Source organism: Alligator mississippiensis, chromosome 1, assembly GCF_030867095.1.
Source record: "Alligator mississippiensis isolate rAllMis1 chromosome 1, rAllMis1, whole genome shotgun sequence".
Taxonomy (NCBI): Eukaryota; Metazoa; Chordata; order Crocodylia; family Alligatoridae; genus Alligator; species Alligator mississippiensis.
The window spans coordinates 167017156-167033439 of NC_081824.1; the positions used below are offsets into that span (position 1 = coordinate 167017156).

General features: G+C 43.3%; 1 long non-coding RNA gene across 2 annotated transcripts in view; it reads left to right on the plus strand.

Annotated features, from left to right (window-relative positions):
* The window catches only part of LOC109286443 (uncharacterized), a 74109-nt gene that overhangs the window by 44279 nt on the left and 13546 nt on the right, over positions 1 to 16284 (plus strand). For both annotated transcript variants that reach the window (XR_009456316.1, XR_009456317.1), the window contains exon 2: positions 16002 to 16115. This is a non-coding gene — a long non-coding RNA (uncharacterized LOC109286443). The remainder of the gene's footprint in view (positions 1 to 16001; positions 16116 to 16284) is intronic.

Below are 16284 nucleotides of genomic sequence, written 5' to 3' on the forward strand. Positions count from 1 at the left end.
TAAAATCAGTCAGATTACTAACTGAAATCTCTGGGTTTGTTTTGTGAATTATGTTTGCACACCTAACTGTGCCATGGCACCCTGGTTGGGAATCACAGATGTAGGCATCTGTCTTTCCCCACGTTCCATTAACTGTCCTTCTTCATGTGCAGTTGAAGTGGGAAATTCCAGTAGTATAGAGTCCCTTTGCAAAGTAAAGAAGTGAAGCCTCAAAATTTGACTTGCTTTTTAGCATGATGAGACAATCTAATTTCTGGCACAGTTAAAATATGGACAGCTGGTCAGGAATTTTCTGGTGAAACTTTATTTCACTGGAAAATGCTGATGCATCGAAAACTAAATGCTTCTTGAAAACACTTTGGTTCTGGGGAACTTTCAGTGAAGTACAGACAGACTTTCATCAGAGCCTTGTTTGGTTTCCTACCAGTGTACCTGGTGGGCTGCTTCAGAACCTGGATTTCCCGGGTCCACAGTTCCAGATTAGCTCTGTCAGTGTCTAAAACATGCTGGATTGAAAGTGCTTACAGTGTCAGCAAATACAGTTCCACACACTGAGTTGGGTCATAAAGGACCACACTTTTTGTATTGCCTGGAGAAAATCCCATCTGATTGGCTGCCTGCCTGGTGATCTTACTACTTGGGGAGAACAACCAGGAGGGACTGCTGTAGGAAGCAACAGCAGCTCTTCCCTCTCTCCTTCCCAATCTGAGAAGGGACAAGGAACGCAAAGGACCCCTGGACATCTCTAGAAAGTTGAGAAGAGGATCCCCAGGCCTGTGAGAAGGTAGGGATACAGAAAATAGAAGTGAGACTGGACGAGTCCAAACAGATAGAGACCTAGGGGTCTTTATCTTCTGTGGAACAGGACTGATGAATGGATTGGAGGGCAGCTTCAAATAATGGAAAAGGGAACAAGCAGATGTGGCAATGGTGGTAAGACATTCCCTGGCCCATATACAAATATGTTTACTTTTTTTTAGACTGCTCAAATCACTAAGCCCTACCTTGTGCCCTGCTTCACAGCCCCCTGCTGAAGAGCTGGAAATCCTGGGTGCTCTGCCTCTGGCCAGGAGTTGGCTTCCAGCTGCACAACATGAAGTTTGGAAGCCCTGACAACCACAGCCCAAATACATGCTGGCTGAAGAGCTGGGAGCCAAGCTGAGGTTCCCATAATTTCCAGGCTCTCTACTGTTGGCCCAGCTGCCTCTAGATGCAGCACCAGCAAAAGCTGGAGGTCTCAGGAGTACTTTTTGTCTTATCCTGGAGCTCGGAGCCATGCCAGAGTTCTTAGTGGGTGCCTGTACACATGCGGGACACGTACTGCAATGCATTCTAATTAGAACATGTCGGAGCAGACTATTAATCAAGTCTGCAGGAGCGTTCTAGTTAGCATGCTCCAGCAGCCTCATCCTCATGGATTCAGCATCCCTGCATTTCAAAATGGCAGTGGGGCACTTTAACTAAAGCTTGGTGGATGAGCTTTAATTAAAGCATCCCCACCACCATTTTGAAGCAAGGGACACTGAATACACAAGATGCTGCGGGTGTTTTAATTCAAGTGAGTCCTTGAGAGTCACTAATTAAAACACCCTCCCACATGCTGAGCATGTGTATAGACACCTGGAAAGGTTTCTAAGGCCCTGGCTTTGCAGTAGAGGACTCCTTGGGGTGACCCAGGCATTATGGAAAGCAGGTGTTTTCTGTTTTAGAAAAATCCAGGTAACATAGTTTGTTGTTGTTTTCTCTGCGAAGAGAGAATTTTGGAATTTCACTTCCAGAGGAAATTTAAAAAATGCTACTTTCTATTCCAAGTGTGAATGAAAACTTTCAGAAATGACAGATTTTCCCATCACAGAGAAATTCCAAATATAGGTCAATTCAAGCTGTGCTCTCAAGACCTTGATTTTTACCACGTCAGCTTTCAGAAGTGATGGCTCTGAAACATGGAGCCAATCCATTGGGCACCTGCCCCATCCACTGCCTTCCAGCCCTTTGAAAACTATTTCTCATGTACAATCAGAATTTAGAAGCTAAAATATGTATAGGTGCAGGCCTATACACTACTCTTCTGAGCCACTTCCCTTCCCACCCCTACTAGTACTATTGGCCATTTAGAAAAGTATGATTCAAATGTGCAGCTGCCTGAAGCTGGAAAAAATGGCTGCAGCCCAAGCAACTGTTTCCCGCAATAATCAGTGGCAGAGCAGCAAATCTTCTGGCATCAGGGGCAATGGATCCTGTACTACAGCATAGCTTAAGAAGCAACTACTCCACCACCCACCAGCAGAGCCCCTCCTCTACAAAGCAGCAGCATATAAAATCAGTACTATGTACCTGTTGCTGCTGCATCTGATGCCCACAGTGGCATCTGCTTGTCACCATAGCATATGAGAATCTTGATTTTGACTGGGAAGAGCTCGAGAGAGCATCTTCAACTACTTTTCCCCAATTTGATCTCAGATATGAGTGTGTATAACTCAAGGCAGGAAGAGGAGGAACACTTAAAAAGTGGGTTATGAGAGAGCACCCACCTGGTTGCACTCAGTAGCCAAGAAATGCAAAATCTCCCAATTAGTACAACTCAATGGGAGCACATTGAAGAGAATGGGCAGGTTTCCTCCTGAACAACAGCTCCCCCAGCCTCTGCTCCACCCATTAGTCAGTCCCATGTTAGCCCCTTGCCCTCATCCTCTGCTTTTGAAGGGTTCAGCATAACTCCATATTAGAGCAGTAGTGTTTCAGAGGACTATGGAACCACTTCTTAGAAGTGAGAAGTAAGTTGTACAGTTGTTGTGCGCAAATATTTTGCCAAATTCACAGAAGTGTTTTTAAACATTTTTCCATGTTGGGTTCTTAAAGCCTCAAATGTTCCCCCTTTAGAACAAATATTGCTACTGGAAAAGAAGCTGGGAAGGGCAGTTTGAGCTTTTCCATATAACATCCATTAAAAAACAAAACAAAACTCTGTTAATTTAGGAAAAAAGGAAGACTTTCTCCTCAGGTACAGACTGTTGATGTACTAAATTTGAATTTAAAGTTAGTATTTATGGCTCCTACACACTTTTAAGGTTGTGGTGTAACAAGTATCAGAATTAGGCTGTAATTATTAATACTTGTATATTAGGCAGATGTATATTAAAGTGTCCTTAAGCCTAAGTACAGTTTTTGTCACTAATAAATTTCAGGAATGAAGGAAACATAAACTAGAATTATAGACTGAAAAAAAACATGAGGATGCCTGGTTGGCTCGTGGTTGGCTATATAGATAACTGGTCAATACAGAGTACTTGATCTTTCCAAGCAAAACAGTTGGAGTTTTTCTTTGGCTTTAATAGGGGCAGGATCAAGCCGGTAATTACACATGGAGGTGCAAGTGTTGTATACATGAATCTGAAGTATTTGCATTTTTCCTGTCTGATGTTTTCCCAACAAATGAACCCCCTTTTTAGGTGCATTTGTGGAGACACAGCGACATCCAGTGGCTGGTTCAGTTGCTCACAAATATAATTAAGAGAGTCTAAATAATTCATTATTGCTTTGCAAAGTATGAATTATATTAATGGAATAAGAATGCTGAGATTTTCGGACTTAGAAGTTTAACGGGGAAATCCATTTGCTTTTGTCATTACTGTCCATTTTTATTCTTGGATATATTCCCTGAATACTTTGAGTTCTTGTTTTCCTTGCCTATACAGTATGCAGTTTATATTTTTAAAAGGTAAATCATTTTTCCTCATGCAGGACTAAGTAATTTTTAAAGCTGATTATTGAAAACAAAACTTTGAAAAAGGGATAGAAAAGAGGCAGTAAACTTTCAAGGGCATACATTTTATTTTACTTTTCTATAACTCAAGCATTTTTTCAGAATTTTCAAAAAAATGTACCCCCAGACTGAGACTGTGATGGTAAAATTACAGTTTGGAGGGAATAGTTTGCCTGTTCCAAGCCCCAGAAGACAGACAGTTAATGACAGAAGTTCTGTTCTGGTCTTTATTTTCAATCATAAAGTAGGGTGTTGCTCAAATAAATGACCCAGAGTCTAGTCCCAGCTCACCAATGCAAATCAAAACTAACACTATCAAAATCAATAGAATTGTGCTGCTGTAAAACCTGTCTTAGTTTAGAATAAGGTCCAATAACTTTAATTTTTACTTGCATAAAAATCAGAATTAAAATATGGCATCAGTTTTTGGTGCATCTTCTTGATCAAAAAAGCACCATGCTACTATTATTCCCATTAAGGCAAAGAAATGATGGGCCACGTGCTTTTCTCTCCTCCCCTTTCAAAAAATACTATGGGAGGCAAGAAGGAATTGATTTTAAAATACTAAACAGCATCTGCATGTGAGCTTACACACAAGTGAAACTGTATCCTGTGGCAGAAAAAGGAATGCTCTGTGGGACCTGGTCATTGAGTTGAAGTGACTGTAGTTTGACTTATTAGACTTAAACTGTATGAATGCACTGAGCTAACTTAATAGGAAGGACGGATTATAGGAAGAGCAAATGCAAATCCAGCCTATTGGCTCCCGGATAAGAACACTGGCATACTATTGGAAGACTGTGAAGAAAGCTATCAGACATGAGGGTCCTGGATCCACTCTCCAGCCAGTATGCTAATGCTGGGAAATAGCCTAGTCAAGAGCTATAAACAGTTTAAAAATGACTTGTTCACTGAGGAGCTGTGTCCTCAAAAGAACTAAGCAGATTTTAATACTGGTTCTTTCTAAAATAGAAAAAAGAAAAACTAGTTAATGAGTTTAAGAAAGAAATTATGCTACTTGGCTCCTACTGTTCTTGAGGTACCGGTAGGAGGCTTAGACTCCGCTACCAGGTTCCTCATGTGGCAGATGGATAACCGCATGCTAAGTTAGAGATATAGTCTGCTGCTTGTTTTCAGATCACTTTTCTCTTAAACTCTTCTGATCTTAAAAAATAATACTTTGTTTTAAAAAGATTATTGCCATATTAAACACTAGTCACTGCTCCCAAAGGGCACAGAGTTGCAGGGTCTGAACCTAAGTCAGGGGCAGGCAATAATTTCAGGCGGAGGGCCATTTACCCAGGTTTGGCAAGCTGTTGAGGGTTGCATTGGTAGTCCCGCCCCTTGACAGATGCCCTGCTCCCTGATCACCATCTTGTGACCGGATGTCCCGCCCCCCTAACCCCTGACCTTTGCCACCAGAAGTCTCTCCCCTTGCCCCAGAAGTACTCCTTTTAGCAAGGGGGTTTGCCATCTTGGAACCAGAAAAATACCAAATTATATTCTAAAAAGCAAATATTTAATTTCAAAAAAATATTTTAGTCCTGATTTACATGTGTTTGTGCAGTGTACATAGAGGTGATTGCACAATAGTTTAAAATGAAATCTGACTCTTGTATATTGTGGGGGGGTGGGTATAGGTTTGTGGGAGACTGTGGGTGTGGATATGTGGGGTGTGGGTGGGTTTGTGGGGGGATGGGTGCCTGGGGTGTGAGGGGATGTGGGGATTTGCATGTATGGCAGTGCAAGGGGGGTATGGGTGCATGTGTATGGTGGGGTGTGTGTGTGGGACTCGGCCTATGAGCACACACACAATCCGGCCCTGCCTACTCACACACACACACACACACACACACACACACACACACACACACACACACACACACACAGTCCCTGTCTGCCCCTCCACACACCCACTATCCCTGCCTGCCCACACACACACACACTGCCCCTGTCTGCCCACACACACACACCCTGTACTGGCGCGGCCCCATGCTCCCCAGTCGGGTGATGCAGCCGGCAGCCCCGTGGTGCTGGAGCAGGGCCAGGGCAGGAAGGGAGTGAAATGGCTGGGGATGGGTGGGGCTGGGCTGGGCTGTTCAGTCCTGCTGAGGCTCCCCCTGGGTCCTACTGCCCCTTCCTTTGTCAGCTTTGACAAGTTGCTGGGGCAGATAAATATAAATTTTATAAGTTTTCTAGGGGCCCCACAGGCCAGATAGAATGTCCTGGTGGGCTGGATGTGGCCCACAGGCTGTATTTTGCCCACCCCTGGCCTAAGTGGGCTTGCTGAGGCAAACAGCGTACTGATGTCGGGTGTGTCTCCAAATGCATTAATATGCTTTAGTTAATGCATATTAAATCTAGTACCTCCATTGTGAGGTCCTAGGAAAATGCACATTACCCTGTCTTAATGAGCATTAACTAGAGAGCACAATTTTTAAGTGACACTTAATGCACATTAGCTTATTTTAATACATGTTCACTAAATAGCACTTTTTTTTAGTGACGCTTTAATGAGCATTAAAATAGACTAATACACACTAAGGCACACGTGTAGACATACCCTGTCTAGACAGCAACTCAAAACCAAGTCTGTGAGTAGGAGAATCATGTGATTCTACCACAAAAACATTGCGATGGCAAGAGGGCCAAACTCAGAGGAGGTGTGCCCAAAGTAAAGATGATAAGGGTATCACTTTTCCCAATGACTATAGACATTCCCTTTAAAATAAAGGATGGTGACAGTAGCAGGGGGCTGAGCTTGGCCCCTGCTACGCTTATTCCCCGAACCAAATCTGGCCAGGAAATGCGGCCACAGAGAGCCCTGGGGCTGGGGCTTTAGCCTGGCACCAAACAAGTTAAGCAGCATGCACCACAGGCAGGTGCAGCTGGGGCTGGCTCCAATAAGACAGAGGGAGTTCTGGTCCTCCTCAAGAAGAAAGTGGCCCAATGTACAGAGCCCCTGGAAAGGAGAAAGCAAGGAGAGATGAGTACATCACATTTCGCTTGGAAGCACAAATGAGACCCAGAGATTAGGATAAAAGGACTCCAGTGGCAGAAATGGAGGTGGGAGGCTGATGCCAAAAAGACCGACTCACGGACTGGTACCAGCCTGATGCAAAAGAAGTCTCACCTGATAGAGAGCGAGGAAAATCCTGATCATCTATGAAGGTAAGCATGTATGGGGCTCAATTTGATTATGGAGACTGATTGAGGAAGAAAATTGATTGATGAGAGATTGGATGTATTATTCAAGGTACTGTATTGAAATTAATTAGAGACTGGTTAAAGAATAGAATTGATTAATGAAAGAATGGACTGCATTATGCAAGACATTGACATGAATTAGAGCCTGATTGAAGAAGAAAATTTATTAAAATGAATATGGTCTATTTTATGTGAGAGGCTGCAATAATTTAGAAACTGATTGAGGAAATTGATTAATTGGGGAGGTCTGAGTGACAAAGAAGGTCCTGGATTGACCCGGAGAGGTGTTTATGTATTATTGTCCTTAGGGAGGACCTAAGTATGACAACTGGATCAGTTGATAATTAATTTAAATTAATTTAATTTCTGAACCTAATCGACTCAAACCTAATCAATTGTCTGTCCAGGGAAGGGACCAAATAGGTCAAAAATAAGGAGGAAGGCTAGGAAAAGCATCTGAACTAAAGCTTGTTGCTGAAAGAATCATCACTTGGGGAGTGCCGCCCAGGGTGTAGCGGAGGAAGAACCCTGTAAATATATTTTTGAGAACTTTTGTCGCTTCCACCCCTTAGTAGGACAACCGTCTCCCTCTGTTCATTTCAATATCATCTCAGCCTGGCAGGTGAAAGAAAACAGTGGAGAAGTGACAAAAAGGGCCGATTAATTGTTGAATGGGTGACAGCTGTTACAGTGACTATGCAGTGGGGCTGGGGATATTGTTCTCAACTGTCAGCTTCCTAGAGGACCCATTAGGAAGTCAGGTTTCAAGCCATAGCTCCCAGAAGAAGGACTATCTGTGCTTCCATTTTGCTGTCAGAATCATAGACTTGTCATGTGGATCTGGTTGGACTTTTAAGCTCTGACCAGATACACTGGTTTTAGGACTGGCTGTTGTTTTCCCCGATCCCCCCACCCAAGGTTTCATCTTGCTATTGAAAGAAATAAGACACAGTATTTGGTTTCTGTTTTATTAATTTGGTTAAAACTGTAAGTGAAATACACTAAAGATAAATTTGAGAAAATAAATCACCAGAGCTACACACTTATTAGCTGTGCTAAGCAAACCTTAAGAAGCTCTAGAAAGTAAGGTATATCAAACAAAGTAGTCTCAATATTGAAATTTTCAACCTAAACCTTAAATGATCAGTCTTCCTATACATTTTCAGAAGGGGGCATTCTCAGACTTATTTTAGATTCTCTTGCTTTTTCAATTTCACTTCCTTGGTGACAAAGTCCGCTCTCTCAAGATCTTCAGACAAATCAGATATAAAGTCTACCTGGGAGCAATGTGTCTTTTTCTAATCAAAACTGAAGCAGATCATTGTTAGCAGATATGAACTTGGAAAGTGCCTTATAACCCAGCAAATGTTAAAACATAAAATACTTGTAATATTGCAAAGGTTTTTCATCTTTGCCTACTCCCTCCTGCAAGTATAAAAAATCCAAATAGAGAAAACCACTTTTGAGGAAACATATAGAACATTCGATATAAAACCCATATAAAATAACTACAGACATAACTCCTCCTAACAAAATCATTAGTTCAGACTTAATTAAGCAATCTAAAAACCACATTCATTCTTATTCCTCTTGTAAACAAGGCAAATTACAGTAATTTACCTCATCTGGAACTGGTGTATATCAGGCAGACATTTTACTTTATGAAAACTAAACTACAATAGAGAAAGATATGTTAAACCTCATCAGGATTAAAACCATTTGAAATAGAAACTATATACACTCTGTATCCTCATACAAATTATTCCTTTCACAAAACTCCCTGAACAACATATAAGATATTTAAGAAAGAAGAAAATGTCAGAAGACTCGGGATTTCTGCACAGGGCAGGGGATGGGTAAGAACAGAGATCTTGCTGGAGGAAAAATTATAGGACCTTTGTCCTCCGTCTTGCGTGCTTCTTGAGATCTGCAGTATGGAAGAATCCCACTGCAAACCTGAAAAGTCCCTAAGCTACCCTAGTCTTTTTATAAGAAAAATGTCTCTTTTCCCTACTCACAAGTTTCTCCATAAATTAAGTTACAACTTGTTCTCTGTCCATTTCAAGGCATGGGACTGTATACTTCCTCTTTTTTTTAAGAAATCCTCGGTCTCTCTTCTTTCGTGTGACAATAGAAGTTTCTCCACCAGTTGAGTAACAACCTGTTCTCTGTCCATTTCTAGACATGGGACTGCATACTTCCTCTTTTATTTTAAAGAAATCCTAGGTCTCTCTTCTTTCATGTCACAATAGACTAGGTATTACAGATGTTCTCTAGCCTACTAACATCTTACAAGCTTTAATAGCATTAATTAACCACACTTTGATTTGCAGCAGTAGACCTTTGCTAAGAGACCCTTTATGGTTTGTTATTTTGCAAAATGTTTATAGAATTTTGGTTAATAGCTTGATTCCTAGAGAACCATAATGAATGAAATCCACCTCATATTTTCTAGAAAAAGTATACCTCTTTTGAAGTTCATGTGGGGGTTTTAATGTGAATTTTAGCTGAGGTAAAATCAGACATATAATGAAAAATGCCAGCTATAACTCAGGAGCAAATCACATTGTTCCATCATGATGTAAGGAAACAAAAAACACTTCCTGATTGAAACAAAGTGAACTGCAAAGCTTCCCGACAAGTCTGTCAAGTGAGCAGATGATAACTTGTGATTTGTGTAGAGGGGAAGCTCTGTACAGGTTTCCCTTGATTTATGTGGTACATGCGTTCCCAGAGAATGGCACATAAAGCCAATTTGCATAAAGCAAACCCACTTTATAACGTAAGAAATAGGGATAGGTTCCCATGGCAGTGAGGGAGGGAGGGAGGCTGGGATTAGGGAAATGGCAGGGGGGAGGGTGCTGCTCCCAGAGCTGTACAAGGCTGCAAAACAGAGGGGACAGAACAGCACTCACCCCAGCCCCAGCTGCAGCGGCCCTGGGAGCTGCCGGTGCCAGCTTCCTCTAGCCACTGGGCTGCACCATCCTCTGGTGCAGGCAGCTGGTGCTGGCAGCTCCCGGGGCTGCTGCAGCTGGGGTGGGGCCACAGCCCTTTCCCCTCCCCTCACAGACTTACCTGCTTGGGCAGGGAGGGGCATCTATGCTGATTGCATAAGAGCGAATTCACCTTGCATATAATGAATTATGGGTCTAAATTTGCTCATCACATAAGGGAGAAGTCACATATAAAGAACCAGCATAAATCAAGGCAAATCTGTAATTTACTTCCCCTCAGTTTCAAGTTTTTTGCATAACTCTTGTGAAATGTGCACTTTGTCCTGACAGCTGAATACTTTTGCAAACAAATAGTTACTCTATTAGCTCAAACAGTAGAGGTCTATGCTTTGGTTCTGAAGGGTCTAGGTATAATATTTCCTGAAAATTTACAGTGGGAACACATGCACTATACCATAGTTCAGTACTACAGTTCAACAATCTAAAATGACTATATAGGTCATGCAAAAACTAGCATTAATTCAATGTTAAGGTTCAGAAACCATGTACTCAGAAGTCATGGACTAACATACTGGCTTCATTGAAGTTGAGGACAACAATCCCAGTGAGGTTAATAGGGCCAGACAAGGCATTTGAAAGTGTTTGGCTGAGTTTGGCAAAGTGCCAGGACAATAGATTTATGTTTTTTTCAAATCCATCAAATAAAAACTCTCTAGGTTAGGGAGGATACATACCCAGTCTAGTTCAGTATATTAAAGCTACAGTAGTGGTTGTAGAGCAACTCATGTTCTAGTCCTTGGCACTCCCAAGCCTCATGGCCCAGTCTTCCCATCAGACCCCTTTACCAGAGAAATTTATTAAACAAATTAAATGGATTCTTGTTGACCATTATTACACCATTCTGTCCAGGGGTAGGCTAATGCTAGTGGGATGGTTAATGAGAGGTTTCTTTGAAAAATGCCCGAACTTTACAGATTTGTTTGTGAAAAGTTGAAGGGGAAATCCTGAGGTTCAATCTTATACTGCAGAAGGAGGGCAATTACTTACACATTCATCCTGCTAATGCTTCTCTTACATTTCTCCCAAACTGTGGGACTTAGATATTCAATTTGTGAGAAGACAGCTCCTTTGAGGCCCATGCTAGTCTGGGACATGTGTGAGTTTACAAATAAGGTAGGTTTCTGTAGTTGCCCTCAAGGTTCATTGATGTCTTTTGGGGTATCTGGGCATTCCTGAATTAAAAGACCCATGAACAACTTCTTCCAGCTTTCTACAGAGGCTAGGTGATTTGGAGAAAATTCTGAGAGGTTTAAAATTTAAATTCTCTGTGAGGAGATCTGAGTTATCTGCAGGGTCCCAGAAAAGTCACAGGTAAATGGCAGGTGCTCATTACCAAAGCAAGTTAGACTCTGTGGCCGAATCCAGACTAGCACGGCTGTGTCGTATGTGGTGCTGCAGACACGTCTACGGTGCCACATACCGCACGTTCATCTGTTCTGTGCACTGCAAGGGAGAAGTGCAGTGGGTTATTTTGATCCCTGGATTTCCAGGAGTCAAAAAACTCACGCAAAATAAAGTGGGGTCTGGCTGCCGGAGCCCAACTCCATTTGCCAGCCAGGCTCCAAGCAGCAGGATCACTGTTGCTGTAGCCCCAGGCGCATCCCGGGACCTGAGATAAGGCTGCTGGGACCAGCCCAGTGCTGGCCCCAGTCTCCCATACCTCACCTGGGGTTACCTGTCGCACGCCAGAAGACTCGTGGCACAAGTGTTCCCTGGGGACCCAAACATCCACGCTCGTGCAGATGCAGCCTATGAGCGTATCTACCTGTTCTATTAGTAGGGCTGTGCAAAGGTTTGGTCTCTAATTCGATTTGGCGGAGATTCAGCCCAATTCAGTAGCTGAATCTCTGAATCTGAATCAAATCAGAAGATCATTTAATCTCCCCAAATCAATTTAGAACCCTCTGAACTGATTCAGAGAGATTCAGACAGATTCGGTGATTCAGACATAGATACAGCTTTAAATGTTTTTTGTACATACCTCTAGGTAGCAGGGGCTCTGGATGCCATGGTTCTGGGGCAGATGCAGCATCCTACAGAAGAGTGGGAGGCTCCCCTGCACGCTCAGCAGCAGACCTGGAAGTGGAGCAGAAGCACTTCTGGGTCCGCTGGGGATCATGCTGGGGGTCCCCCACAACCCCCGGAAGGGCGATTGGTGCCTCCTGGGTCGGGGGGGGGGGCACCCAGGGTTCCCCTGTGGCCGATCGCCGGGCTGGGGAGGCTCCCCCACGTGCTCCCTGGCAGACCTGGAAGCGAACCGGAAGTACTTCCAGTCCACTTCTGGGTTCGCTGCCGCACACACTGGAAAGCCCCCCGCACTGCTGTGGGATGCTCCATGCGCCCCAGCATTGCAGCGATCATAAGCTGTGCTGCTACCTCAAGGTATGTAGAAAAAACTTTTATAGCTGTGGCTGTGTCTGAATCGCTGATTCTCTGAATCAGCATTGAATTGTCAGATTCGGATTCAGCCGAATTGAATCGGAGACAGTGATCTGAATCAACAGATCAAATCACTGTCCCTGATTTGGGCTGAATCTGAATACGAATTGAATAGGGCCCGTTTCACACACCCCTAGCTATTAGTGCTATGAAATAAACTCTGGTGCAGTTTGTGCCAGAGCCAGCTGCTCCCAGGCACCACATTTACACGTGCATGTGGGATGGCAGCACTTTGAGCTGGGGTGGAGCAGCCCCGGACTGGCACAGGGCCTGGAGGGCGTCAGCCCCGGGCTCCGGGTGGCAACATTGAGCAATGGAGGGGTCGGCTGGGGCACAAGGAGCTATGATATGAAGCTAGGTGGCAGGTAGCCCTCTGCACTTTAGCACCCTCATGACCCAGCCAGCCCGTGACCATCTATACATGCATATTGGTGGAGTAAATTACTCAACCTTAGGATAGTACTGTCCCTGGCAGTACTATCCTTCAGCGGAGTTAATTAATGTATTGTGCCCTAATACTGGCACATGTGTAGACAGTGATGCTTTACTGTGGGGCTAATTAATCAACTTCTCAGTGAAGCACACATGTAGATGCACCCTGTGAGTTTAATTAGAAGTCCTTAAGATAGAAAGATACTGGTGCGAAAGAGTCATAGAGGGGAAAAAGGAAGGAGAATAAGAAAAAAATAGAATGGGAAGGGGGTGTTTCATTTTAGGAAGGGAAGTCTTTAAATTAGAAATGGCCCCTCTCTTCTTTGCTTTTACTAGAACTGGTTGTGTTTAGAGCTAAATGAGTATGGTGGTTAATGCTCTCCTTGCGTGCTAGCTGGTCATTACAGGCTCAAAGTGAGGAAGGTGATTACAGAATACTTGTCACATGCCCTTGCTACCCTAATTCAAGGCAAATGCAACTTCAGTGCACCGTATGAGGCAGGTCAAGCCCAGGGTGAAGGAAGTTTGCTGTGTAAGAATTTTAATTAGCAATGAACACAATAAAATTCATGATCTGCTGAAAGCTGACAGCTGAAAGCTGACAAATGCTACCGTTTGAGATTTGCACTTAAAACCAGTTTGTGCACCACTCACCCCCATCTTAGATTAGCCATATATGGAATAGTCATCTACAAATATTACAGTCATCCCACTAATTGTATTAGCAAGCCTCTCAGAAGCATTAAGGACACATTTATACCACTTGTGGGAAATAGTCCAAATAAAATGAACCCAAAAGCTTCTTATTGCTTATTATATGGTTGAAAGAAAAAATATAATCTCGGATATTGGGAGATTAATTCAGGTCCTGTGGGCTGGGAAAGCACATAGCCTAATTGCTCATAAATCAGTGTAGGCTCACACTACAATGTATTGTAAAGACAGTGATCTTTTGTATGCTGCAGCTTCCAGCTCTTTATGTTTTGACATGTTAAGCATTTCAACATCAGCTTTTTACCCGGTAAATAGGAAATGTGCGGCAATATGATTACAACACTCATTGTCAGTCAATTCAAGGACTGTTACCATTTTCAGGAATATTGTGAAAGCGTATTGTTTGTATTTTTAACCACCACGATAAATTTGATGATAGAACAAGGTCCACAACTGCTTGGAGGAATGGGAGCCACTGATGGGTAGGGGGAGGTGCAAAGGTGGCTAAGGACTAGGGGTGTACAAAGCGGGCCCTATTCAATTTGGATTTGGTTTTGGCTTAGATCAGGGACAGCGATTCGATTAGTTGATTCGGATCACTGTCCCTGATTTGATTCAGCCGAATCTGAATCTGAAAATTTGATGGTGATTCAGAGAATCAGCAATTTGGACATAGACAGATGTTTAAATGTTTTTTCTATATACCTCGAGGTACCAGTGCAGCTTATGAATGCTGTGATGCTGGGGTGCATGGAGCATCCCACAGGGGTGCAAGGGGGCACTCCATGTGCTTGGCGGTGAACCCAGAAGTGGATTGGAAGTATTTCCAGTCCACTTCTGGGTCTGCCAGAGAGCGTTCTGGGGCTCCCCCCATACCCCGCAGCTCGGCGATTGGCCCTGGAGGGACCCCGGGTGCTCAGACCCAGGAAGCACCAGTCACTGAGCCGGGAGGGTGTGGGGGGGCCTCCCAGCGCACTCCCCAGTGGACACAGAAGTGGACTAGAATTGCTTCTGATCCACTTCTGGGTCTGCTGCCAAGCACACTGGGGAGCCCCCCACACTCCTGTGGGACACTCCAATGCCCATAGCATTCATGAACTGCCTGCTACCTAGAGGTTTGTAGAAAAAACATTTAAAGCTGTGTCTATGTCCGAATCTCCAAATCTTTCCGGATAACTCTGAATCAATTTGGAGGGTTCCGATTTGATTTGGAGAGATTAAAGAGTCCTCTGATTCAATTCAGATTCGGAGATTTGGCCACCAAATCAGGCCAAATCTCGGCCGAATCAAATCAGGGACTGAAGTTTCGCACAGCCCTACTAAAGACACATTTCTGGTTCTCAGCTCCCAGGGTAATTTTTTTCTTTTAGTCTATTTTTCACTTATAGAGAGGCTCTATCTGGCTCCTCAAACTTGCTGTGTCAGCAGGGAAACAGACATAGCTGTGCAGTCTGTTTTGCTGACTGTAATGTGCTAGGACCCAGCCTTCTTCCCATGGCTCTGCCGTGACACAGCTCTGTGGCTAATTCTTAGGGCCCCCTACCTACTGTACCTCACTCGGAGAAGGGTCTGGCCTTCTGCATAGTCCTCCTGCTATTTCTGCACCTTCTTCCTTGCCTGCAGCTGATAAGTCATGATGAGTGAAACCTTTTCTTAGCTTAGCTGCTTATCCACTGATCTTCCAAATCAAACTTCCAATTTTTTTTGCTTCGTCCCTCACTAACTCAAATGTAATGTGGCACTTTGTGTCAAGCGGCATCACATTGTAAGAAATGCTATAAATTCACTGGAGAAATGTTTATATAACTAATAAAGAAATGTAAAAAGAGAAGACATTTTAAGGTGAATGGACGTGTAAGACATGAAAAGTTCTTTCTAGCTGAAAGAAGTATTTGTGTGAACTACTATAATGAGTATGCTGGCTCCTTGCTAGCTGCCCCATGCTGCTATTCCCAGAATGACCTGGAGGAAAATGATTAGGCCACACGTCATTCCAGGACGTGCAAAGACAAAATACTTAAGCAGTTCATCAGGTGGGGGAGGACTTTGCAATGATCACCAAGGCCACTGACATCAGATAGAAAGATGGAGGGCTGTGGCTCAGTAGTAAGCAACATCCTGGGGTGGTTAGTTAGGAGGCCAGAAGCTAAACAGAGCATGTGGCTACAACTGGAAGGGAACCAGCAGCAGAATACCAACAAAAAGCAGGAGATATGAGGTAATGAGAAGGACAACACAGGAAATCCCCAGTAAGAGCATCAGATTGTAAGATCTAACTGTGACTGAAGAGTTAGGAATGATTGTTTATCTGTTTTGTAACTGGTTAAGCTTTTATACCCAGGCTCTTGTTCTCTTTTTTTTTTATTGCCATCAGCTCTAAGAAGATGCCAGGGAAAATGCAATAATGTATATTTTGGTTTAATTTTTCACAGGAACCATGAAAGTTTTCAGACTTCAACACTGAGGGTGGCTAGGATGAATGTTTCTGACATCTAAATGAAGGTGGCAGTAAAATCAGAAAGCATTATAAAACTACATGTGTACAGGTAAGTCTAAAACCTTTTAAGAACATCATTTGTCAGAAAGGATGGAAATGCTTTTTAATTTTAAGTTATTCCTGACAGGTTTGTTTTCCATTCCACCTTTTATTATTCCTGTGCTTGTTCTCTCCTTTCCCTTGTGCATCTTTCTCCTTTAAAGATTTTTCTCAAGAAA